This window comes from Lemur catta, chromosome 14 (genome assembly GCF_020740605.2).
Source record: "Lemur catta isolate mLemCat1 chromosome 14, mLemCat1.pri, whole genome shotgun sequence".
In the NCBI taxonomy this organism is placed as follows: Eukaryota; Metazoa; Chordata; class Mammalia; order Primates; family Lemuridae; genus Lemur; species Lemur catta.
In genome coordinates this window covers 22710575-22722096 of record NC_059141.1, presented here as the reverse complement: position 1 = coordinate 22722096, position 11522 = coordinate 22710575, and the positions used below count along the sequence as shown (strand labels likewise).

Sequence of the window (11522 nt, the reverse complement as noted above, 5' to 3'; positions counted from 1 at the left end):
AGCCACCTTGGGGTGCGGGCCGGGCCCTGGCGCTGCCACCACCCTCCTATCCCCAGGACCGTTTAGTGAAAGCATACGAATTAACTCTTCAATCGTGTTGTGAGGCTGGCTAAAGGGCCCCGCCTAAGGCCACAAGAGGACCCTTTGCCTTCTGAAGCTTCTCATTGGAGCCCCTGCCCTCAAGAAGCGCCTAGTTGGGCTCTCTTCCCCCTCTCAGAGCGTTCCCCCTTTCTCCTACTCCCGTGATGCCACAGGCCACATACCAGGGCCCCTCAAACCAGCCCTAGAAGTTGACAGTTTCTGTACGCCTGGTTCTCACACAGGGCATGGAACCACTGTCCTGGCAGTGAGCTTGTACATTACACATTTGGAGAGGTTGCTGTCTTCTAGATCCTGAGTCCATAACTCCCAAAACAGGCATGTATCAGGAAATGGCAAAGCTAGTACTTATTATTAGTCACTACCCAAGTACAAGTTGATTCTTCAAGGTCACCCAAGATCATTTCCCTATACTACCACCCATTCAATTCACATGGCACCAGTCTGAAAGGAGAGCTGCTGTGCTCTAGACCTGTGCTGTCCAACAGCGTCCCCCCAATCACATGTGGCTGCTGAGCATTTGAAATGTGGCTAGTCCAAATTGATGTATGTATGCTATTAGTGAGAAATACCAGATTTTGAAGATTTATACAAGAAAAAGAATGCAAAATACATCATTAATAATTTTATATTGAGTGTATGTTGAAGTGATAATATTTTGGATATATTGTATTGGGCTAAATACTATATATTTTAATGTAACTACCAGAAAATTTTAAATTATACATGTGACTTGCATTTGTGCTTCGTATTATTTTTTTATTAGACAGTACTGGGCTAGGCAGTAAGATTTGGAGGAGGGGAAGAAGATGCCTATCCCTGTCTGCTTATCCTATACCCCAAATCCAGATAGGAAGGAATTGGGGGTTTCCATTTATATTCATCTGCATCTTAATACCCATTTTCAGGGAGCAATGAATAAGAACTCATTCAACACCTAGCATACCCAAGGAGAGATCTAGGAAAGCAACGACATTGTATTATGGTGCTGCAGAAGCATCATGTAACAAGGTCAGACCGGAATCTGGCTTTGCCCTGGAATTACTTTTTGATCTTAGAAAAACAGCAACAAAAACCCCACCTATCTTGGCCTTTTAGTGTTCTCAGTCTGTAGTGGAGCTAATGCCTCTGCCTTACTTTTGAGGGATAAATGAGATGATCCCTGTAAAATGCTTTGAACTCCTCTAAGAAAATTCTCAATAATAGTTACAGGTCAAATCCTGTTACAAAAAAATACTCCCCCCCAAAAAAAATGCAACAAAGGCTTAAATTGTGTAGAAAACAATTTCTAAACTCCAGACAGTGGTTTATTAAAAGCAATATTCGATACAGTACAACCAAAGAATTTAGATCATCTTTTAGAGATCATTAACAAGAAATTTACTTATTCACAGGTATCATACTGTTAAGATACTACTGACATAGGAATACTGCAAATTGAGGTGATGTCATCATCAATTCAACATTTATTGATCTTGCTACATTTGTATACTGTGAGCCACTCTGGAAGTAAGACAGAGATGAATATAGCAGGAGTATGTTTCCTGCATTTTGTGTTTGAATTTGTGTTAGACATGTTTGTGATATCTTACTGTTTGACTATTTTTTTAACCCATTATACATAATAAAGCTGAGTTCATCTACATTGTACCTAGTTTTTAGTAGAAGACCTGAAAGCACAAAAAATTATTTAATTAACCCAACATAAATCAAGTCAGAATTAAAATCCACAATCACACAAGTACAATTCACCCTAGACTCCATGTTGCCTTCATTGGTGAAGAAATTAAACCATTATTTAAAAACATCAAGTCACCTCTTTCACACCCAAATTAGAAATCAGTTGAACTTCTTAGGCTAGAATTTATGGTGTAATGATTTCAAAAAAAGCCAAAGTACTCACTATGCAGGAAGAAAAGCAAAGCCAAAATAGAAAATTGCCATATATTCTGATATTTGGTGGTGATATGTATACCTAAATTCCCAAGCATTTGGAAAAAAATCAGAACTACAGCTTAGCCTAAGCTCAGAGAAGCCTCCAACAACAATAACAAAAATCCAGTTTGGGATATAAACCAAACTTTAAAAAACTACATCACAAAATTCACTTTTAAAATTCTTTTTTGGGACAGAGTGTTAAAAAAAATCAACTATGTTTGAAAATATGAGTTTGTAATGAAGATAAATGCACATCTGGAGGACCTGAGTAGCATTTTACTATCAAAGAAAATAAATATATTAATTGTCAGAAAAGAGGAAGGTACAAAGAGTACAGTGGATTTCAGAACATCTTTAAGTAAAAGTCATCAACTTGAAGTTTATATCCAGGCTCATGCCCGTAATCCTAGCAATCTGGGAGGCTGAGGTGGGAGGATTGTTTGAGGCCAGAAGTTCAAGACCAGCCTGAGCAAGAGCCAGATCCCATCTCTACAAAAATAGAAAAAATTAGCTGGGTGTAGTTGCATGCACCTGTAGTTCCAGCTACTTGGGAGGCTGAGGCAGGAGAATCACTTGAGCCTACGAGTTTGAGGCTGCAGTGAGCTGTGATGATGCCACTGCACTCTAGCCAGGGTGACAGAGCGAGACTCTGTCTCAAAAAAAAAAAAAAACGTTGGCCGGGCGCGGTGGCTCACGCCTGTAATCCTAGCACTCTGGGAGGCTGAGACGGGCGGATCGCTGGAGCTCAGGAGTTCGAGACCAGCCTGAGCAAGAGCAAGACCCCTGTCTCTACTAAAAATAGAAAGAAATTATCTGGCCAACTAAAAATATATATAGAAAAAATTAGCTGGGCATGGTGGCACATGCCTGTAGTCCCAGCTACTCAGGAGGCTGAGGCAGTAGGATCACTTAAGCCCAGGAGTTTGAGGTTGCTGTGAGCTAGGCTGACGCCACAGCACTCACTCTAGCCCGGGCAACAGAGCGAGACTCTGCTCAAAAAAAAAAAAAAAAAAAGTACAGATAGAAAGTTATGTTAGTGTATCCAGGTAAGTGACATGCATAATGGTGATTGTTGCTATTACAGGTAGTACATAATATATATTTAGGATTGTAAAAGGCAGAATTTTGTGTTCTGGCCATTCTTATAAACACAGGTGACAGAATCTCAGACAGGAAACTAGTCCCACATCCAGTACACTGGTGCCCCCGTATCCATTGGTTAAACCCTCAGGCCCCCTTAGATGATTTAACAAGGAAATTATTCTGAGATGAATGAGAGAGAAAGAGATTATGTTATGAATGACAGATTTCAATGTCATACATTGGCTCAGATCCTCGCCATTATTCCTCTATCAGAATAATAGCTTACATTTATTGAGCACTTACTATGTGTCAGCCACTATCATAAGAGCTTTCCATGTATTGTCTTACTCATTCCTCTCAACAATCATATTAGGAAGACACAGTTGACCTGCTTTTTGCAAATGAAACTGAGACCTAGGGGTCATATTGTTACTAAGTGGCAGAGCAGTTATCAAATCTAGATAGTCTGATTCCAAAGCTTGTAGTATACTGAAACGATGTTTTTGCCATACACAGCAAAAGATGGAATAAAGCATTGAATTCAAAGTCCTGTAAGATCTCTTAAAACTAATAAAGACACGCCTAATATTACACCTTACCTCTGACCATCAAACAGTCCTGGTATCTAAATAAAAGCTGCTTCTAAGTGACTAAAGTAGCTCCTGTTCTTGTCTCAGTTACTTTTTAAGAGTTAATCATGTAGACCCCCAACCTCTTACTGCTTTTCATAATCTTTTTGCAAAACTTTAAAGGGACTCATAGGAACTAATGTATCTTGCAAAAGAACATTTAAAGTTTGGTTATTCCTTCATTTTGCTTCAGCTTCATTTTCTTCTGTTAAATTTGGTAACTATGTATGGTATGTATTATATAAGACTTTTGTAAATTCATCTCTGTGTATATGTGTAAAGGAAGATTTTGTGGAATAATGTTAATAATGGTTATTTCTAGGTGATAAGAATTTTTGGATTTTACTTTGTACTTTTCTGTATTGCTTTTTTTTAATAAGAAGCATGTATCACCTTTACAAAATTAATAAAGTCTTTCAAGAAGAAAAATAAAGTTGTCATGAGTCCAAACACACCATGTGACAAGGAAGTTGGAGATTTGAAGCCTAAATCATTGCTGAAGTTTTTAGCTAGCCTCTCAAGTTTCTTCAAACCTTATTTATTCCATTTAAAATGTGTTATCATGTAATGGTAAAATAAAGAATAAGTTAGAATGAATATTATTGTTGGAAAGAAGAAATAAGAGGCCTCACAGTGAATGCTGTATTTGTAAACATTCAAGCTTCTAATAAATAGTGAGATAGAGTCTAAAATGTTGTTTTCGGAAATTACCAGGTTGGCAGTTTATATTCTGAAATACCACCATGATCTCTATTTTTACATGAATCCATCATCTTTGCCACATTCAAAGATAAGGTATTTTTATTTCATATGGAACAATTTCAAGCAAGTACTGTTTAAAAATAGTTACTTTATGCAGAATAGAAAAAACTGGAAAGAAATACAACAAAATGCCAGAAATGGTTGCTTTTGAGAGGTGGAATTGTAGGTAGTTCTATTTGTTGCTGTTTACACTTTTCTGCATTTTCTAAGTTTTCTGCAGTGAGCATGCATTAATATAGATAATCATATTTTCAGAAGGAAAAAAACCTAAGATATTTACATCTAAGGGTAAGAAATAATTTAATTGAATTAGCTGTTTCATTTTAATATTTTAAAAGTTCATTTTGTAGATCCCCGATGCAGAAGAATTTTCATTTATGTAGACCTTTTAACTTCAAGGAGGTGATACATGACTCCCCACTCTTTAAGTGAGGGCTGCACTTAGTGACTTCCTTTCAAAGAGGAAGGGAAACTCCTCAGTGGAGAACCCAGAGGTAAGCACTACTTCAGCCAGATGATCAAGGTCAACACCAACAGTGATAAGTCGTGTTGACAGTTGGTATTCTTTGTATAATGTGATGAAAATGGCACTTTACCTCTGTAGTCTTCCTCCCCAAAACCCATAATCCCAGTCTAATAATAAGGAAAATTTCACACAAATCCCAATTGAGGGACATTCTGCAAAATATCAGACCAGCAGTCCTCAAAACTATCAAGATCATCAAAAACCAGGAAAGTCTAAGAAACTGACACAGCCAAGAGTAGCCAAAGGAGACATGATGACTAAATGTAATGTGGGATCCTGGATGGGATCCTGGAACTGAAAAGAAAAAGGACATTTGATAAAAACTAAGAAAATCAGATTGGTTCATTAACTTTAACATACTCACCATAATGATGTAAGATATATTATTATATATAGTATATTAATAATGGGCATATATGAGAACTCTGTACACTATCTTCACTATTTTTCTGTAAATCTAAAACTGTTCTAAAAAATAAAAGTTTTTAAAAGTTCATTTTAGCCTTTTGTGACTTTATAGAAAAATATTTGCAAAAATTTACTGTAATGACCATGAAACCAGTGTGTCCTGAGTTAAACAGATTCATGGTATTATGAAACCCTATCTTGTCACCCCAGATTCAAAAGAGAAAAGTAAAAATAAGGTCCTGTGAGTCATCTCCAACAAAATGTGAACATCTACTTAAGATTTCTAGTCATCTAAATTAACAGCTGTAAGATTCATTTTCCAAAGGGTCACTTAATATCATCCTAAGACACTGTCATAGCTTTACAACTGTGAGAAAACAGCCATTTCCAAACGCTGATTTTCATATAAATTGTATATGTGTATGTATTTAAATATATATTATGTAAATACATGCAAACATATATAGAAGTTAAGGCCCATTTGTCTACAATGAACAGAAGAGCAAGTAAGGAGGCAGTAGGCTAGAAATAGAAAATGTAACTTCATGGGGGAAAAAAAAACAGATTTCCAGGAGATTTGCCAGTTAAGTAATGATGTCATTAGTGTTTGATAGTCTTTGTGTCAATAGGTGATGTTCCAAGACATTTTGAACAAAATATAGAGCACAACATCAGCATTAGGGTCTAAGATAAATCCCTGTATTGCCTCATGGCATCAGATTTTGTGATAGTTCTGATTTCTGCCAGTTAGAATCCTGAGTCATTTGACAACAGACAATGGAAGATACAAAACTGGAAAATGAAGGGAACCACACAATCTTGTGAAATTTTCAAGATCACAGGGGATTTCTTACCTTGCTTTCATATTCTGGTTCTTTTTAAAAGGTAAATAAATAAATAAGTCAGTCACACTAAGATAGAATATGTACAAATATGATCTTAGCAGTTCCTTTCCAAGAAAAGAATGAGAATTAAGTTACAGAAAAAGTTGCTCTTAAGCAATCTTTAATTCTTCTGGAAGAAAGGGTGGGTTAAATATAAAATTCTTATTTTTGATTCTATTTTTACTACTATTTAATAATGCCTAACTTTAATTGTTTTAATTTGAGACATTTATTACATTTAATGAAACCACAGGATATCATTTACTTATCTTGTCCTAGGTTTCAATTCCTGTTAAAAATGTGAAAAAAAAATGTGAAAAACACAACTTTTCTGGAGTACCATTCAATTACATTATCTTCAACAGATGGTGAATTGTGTTAAGTTGTTAGATATAAATGCAAGCTTGGGCTGGGCGTGGTGGCTCACGCCTGTAATCCTAGCACTCTGGGAGGCCTAGGCGGGCGGATCACTAGAGCTCAGGAGTTCAAGACCAGCCTGAGCAAGAGTGAGACCCCGTCTCTACTAAAAATAGAAAGAAATTATCTGGCCAACTAAAATATATATATAGAAAAAATTAGCCGGGCATGGTGGCCCATGCCTGTAGTCCCAGCTACTCGGGAGGCTGAGGCAGTAGGATCGTTTAAGCCCAGGAGTTTGAGGTTGCTGTGAGCTAGGCTGATGCCACGGCACTCACTCTAGCCCGGGCAACAAAGCGAGACTCTGTCTCAACAATAAATAAATAAATAAATAAATAAATAAATAAATAAAATGCAAGTTTGAATGTGAATGGAATAAGGATCAAAATATTTAATGGTTTTTTTTGCTTTAGTAAAAAATATATAGACACACATGCACAAACACATACATACATAAATATATACACACTTACACATGTTCTAAGAGCAATTATAGTCTTTGGACCAAAATTTATTATCATTTGAGAAACTATGTCACTGCTTCTAAAGAAAATTGTATGTTCTATATAATGTGCCTTTCCCCCTTATAGCAGCTGTTTCAAATACAAATGGAGAGATGAATGAGAAAAATCCCCCATGTTTAAAATCCACCATGGAGAGAAAAGCAGAAAGAAGTCCAAGCTAACCCCCAGGGATTTTCCCAGGTTCAGTAGATTGACCTGGAAACAAGAAGTGCAGCTTGAGCTCTTCTTCCTTTAGCAGCACAAACGCTGGTCAGAGAAATTTCCAAACACATGGAGCTTAGCAAGACCACCTGCTCCTGACACAGGACAATGGACACTGGACCACCAACTCTGTTGCTTCAAGTCAACACCAGCACTCCTTCACAACAGATGACAGGCTTTCCACTAGAAGAGTTTCGCAGTAAAAGAGTAAGCAAAGAAATGTTAAACTTCATATCTGCAATAGAAGCTTATAAATTAGGACTAAAATGGACAAATTAAAAAGCTGAAACTGAAGTCAGTCTGATAGTAGAATCAAACAATAATCACATAGCGGTCAGCTCTGTTGACACAGAGTTAAGAGATAAAATCACCACTTGGTAAGGGTGTGTGAGCCTCCAAGTGCTGTGGGAGCCACCAAAAAGTAGAAAGGAACTTTTCCTCAATTGCTTATGCATTCCTTACACATGACCCAGCTTGGCAGAGGTGTGGCACAACTCAACAGATTCAATCTATGTGCTCTCAAGATCTCCATCTCTACAAAAAAATAGAAAAATTAGCCAGACATGGTGGTGCACACCTGTAGTCCCAGCTACTTGAGAGGCTGAGGCAGAAGAATCGCTTGAGCCCAGGAGTTTGAAGTTGCAGTGAGCTATCATGAGTCCACTGAACTCTAGCCTGGGCAACAGAGTGAGACCCTGTCTCAAAAAAAAAAAAAAAAAAAAAAACAGAAGAAGAAGAAGGAGAAAATTCTCAATTCAGTGTCTTATGTTAGCCATGAGGAGACTGAGAGGAAGTAATTGAAAGTCTCGGCATCATACAACTTCCATAATGCTGATTTTTTAAAAAACTATAAACCCATTTCGCTTTTGGTAGTTTTTGAAGTTTTAAAACACAAAAAGTTAAAAACATTTTTAAGAGCCTTCTATGTTACACATAAAATCATTTACTCGACGGTATCCAAGACAGAGTCATAGTAGCAACCTCAGAAGAAACAAGCCACTGACAGAGAATAGAAGTGTTTGGAATAAACATCTCCCAAACTGTTTAAATAAGTCATGGAACATCCATAGAATAGAATAATGAGCAACTGTGAGGAAGATCATATGTATCATTAGAGAGGGATCTCTACTGTAAGTTAAGTGAGAAAAAGCGTAAGGCAGAGAAGCCAGTTATAATATATGGCCATTTGTGGAGGGAAAAACTATATTTGTGTGCTTTGACTTGTATACACCAAATATCTCTAAAAAGATAAACAAAAACCTATTACTGTACTATTAACTATTTCCATGTATTACCTATCAAAAAATAAGTTTTGGGCAGGCGCAGTGGCTCACACCTGTAATCCTAGCACTCTGGGAGGCCAAGGCGGGAGGATCGCTCAAGGTCAGGAGTTCAAGACCAGCCTGTGCAAGAGTGAGACTCCATCTCTAGTAAAAAATAGAAAAAATTAGCCGGGCATGGTGGCGCATGCCTGTAGTCCCAGCTACTAGGGAGGCTGAGGCAGTAGGACTGCTTGAGCCCAAGAGTTTGAGGTTGCTGTGAGCTAGGCTGATGCCACGGCACTCTAGCCTGGGCAACAGAGTGAGACTCTGCCTCAAAAAAAAAAAAAAATTTATACCTAAGAGAGGAGACTCTCTAAAAAGTGAAAGTTCTGTCTCTGGTTTAGGACTGTTAAAAAAAAGTCAAAGGGCATTTTTTTGAACATGTTTTGAGTAAATGGAAGAGGTCATAATGAAAGAAATGTCATTATTTTGCAGTAGAGAGCTACAGTGGAGAGGGAGGGGGAGTAGAGATTTGCTAAGTGTTAACTGCAATGTTAGAAGGTAGATCAAAATTAATACTCAGATTGTGAAAATACAGTTATTACTGAGAGAAGGAAAGAGAATAAGGTCTATCCACTGCATTTAAGTAAGCAATGATTTGTTAGGAAAAATGACTAAACAGAGAGGAAATACTGGAACTCAACTAAAAATTATAAAAAGAGGAAAAAAAATCATTTATTGAATAAAGCTTCAGAGTATTGTAATATCACAGTGAAACATAAATTTTCAAATGATCTCCACCATATTTAGAAATCAATAAAACAATTTCAATTTCTTAAAACCCTGACACACACACACACATAAAATATACCCACATACATACAGACACACAGTATAAGCAGCCTGTGAGACCATTAAGATAATTCTGGACTTTTATGGCTATTTCTTTTTTAGGGGTCATTCTTTGCATTTTTACTCCCCTAAATTTACCTCTTCAAGTCACAGCAATGCCGATTTGAGCTTTTTTCTTTTTCAGTTTTGTTTCCAACCAAATCTTTTGTACATTTCTGGAATTTAAGCCACCTCAGTTACTGCTACTTATCTATAACACCATTGCTTTGAGGGATTAAAGCAGGTTTTTTGTAATACACTTAGATCGAGTTATCTGAGTTAAGAAGAATATCCTGTTTGAGTTGGGGAATCTTTTTTATTTTTTATTTTTTATTTATTTTTTTTGATCTTGAGTTGTTTTGATTTCCCCTGAGAGCAGTAATCTTCAGCAAGTGATATTTTTAAAAAGCCCCAAACACACCACAAAACATTCCAAGTGATTTTAACTCCTGAATGAGGTTGGGCTACCTGAGTGATTCTCTCTCTTCTCTTCTTTGGCAGAAAGGATTAGAAACCTCCACAGAACTTGCCCTCTATTAAAGTGGAGTGCTGTGCATTCATTGGCAAGAGGTGAATTGTTTTCAGATTACATGCGAAAGAGTGTGTGTGTGTTTCTTTCCCACATCAAAGACTTGGATGGAAGCAGTTCTGAGTATTGCCAGGGATGCAAGAATTGGTGCTAAAGTGATTAACAAGATTGCTTTTCTGCAAAAGAAGCACAAAACATTACCTAGGGATTAGAGGAGGAGAGGGCAAGATTAAAGGTGATGTTGAATTTTGGGTAGAATATCTTATCCATCTTTTTCAAATCATGCTTCAAGGATTCTGTGGCCCCTCCTTAAGGAAACCTGAACAAATCAAAATCTTGCTTTCTTAAGTTTTGTACATAGGGGCACTGACAAGGTAAAACTAAAACTATAATACTAACATAAGCAGCACTCACTAAGTGACCTTCATATCTTTCTCTCACACTACAAACACATTTTGTATGTATTTTATTCAGCACACACCAACAAGTTCATTGATCAAAGCCTCTTTCATTTGTAATTGGTTTGTGTGTCTACCTATTGGGTTTAAATGACAGCATTTTACAGAATTTCTGGGATTGTCGGTCTGTTTTAGTAAATCTTGACTTGAATAGCCTAGCGTTCCTTTTTAAATGTATCTCTCACAGTCAAAATCTTCACCTAGCCTAAATGTTTAAAAAAGCCATGGAACCCTACATTCTAAATAGTGAAGGAAAGATCATACAGCAAACCTCACAATTCCTAGTTTCAGAGATTATTTTAAGGGGTAACGAAATGCCCCATGACATTCTCTATTACTCAGCAGTTTTTACAATCTTTTTCAAAAACCAGGTTCAGTTCCTTGCTTCTTCCAAGAAGTCCTCCTGACTTTAAATCACCCTAAAAGAGACAGGCGAAAACATATAGGTACATATAACTGTTCTTGTGTAAACAAACTTCTTCCTCCTTGGTTCCTTCCTTTAAAACATTAAATCCAAATAGATGGCAAAAATGCCATAGTCTTACAATGATATGAGCAGTTATACGCATGGGATAAAATAATACTGGGCCATTATAAATTGAGATGAAGTAATCATTTTCACCTCTTATGCATGGACTAGACATTGTTTTTGGTAAAAAGAAAAAAAATAAAATAAAATAAAACAAATAGGCAAAACATAAAGTTGAGTGAAATAAGCAAAATAGCTTCAGAGCAAGATATACAGTATGATACCCCATTTATGAAAAAAAATATAACACAAAACAATATCATTATTTAAGGACCATAAATATGTACACAAAAGTACAAAAAATAGGACAGAATTATACACCTCAAACTCATGAGAGTGGCTGCCTCAGAGAGGGAGGGTGAAAAATGAGATTTAGGGTAGT

General features: G+C 36.7%; 1 non-coding gene across 1 annotated transcript; it reads left to right on the top strand.

Annotated features, from left to right (window-relative positions):
* The first annotated feature begins 11121 nt into the window (after positions 1-11121).
* LOC123650506 lies at positions 11122-11257 on the top strand. The gene has a single exon (XR_006739374.1). It is a non-coding gene; the product is annotated as a small nucleolar RNA SNORA20 (small nucleolar RNA).
* The last annotated feature ends 265 nt before the right edge of the window (positions 11258-11522 follow it).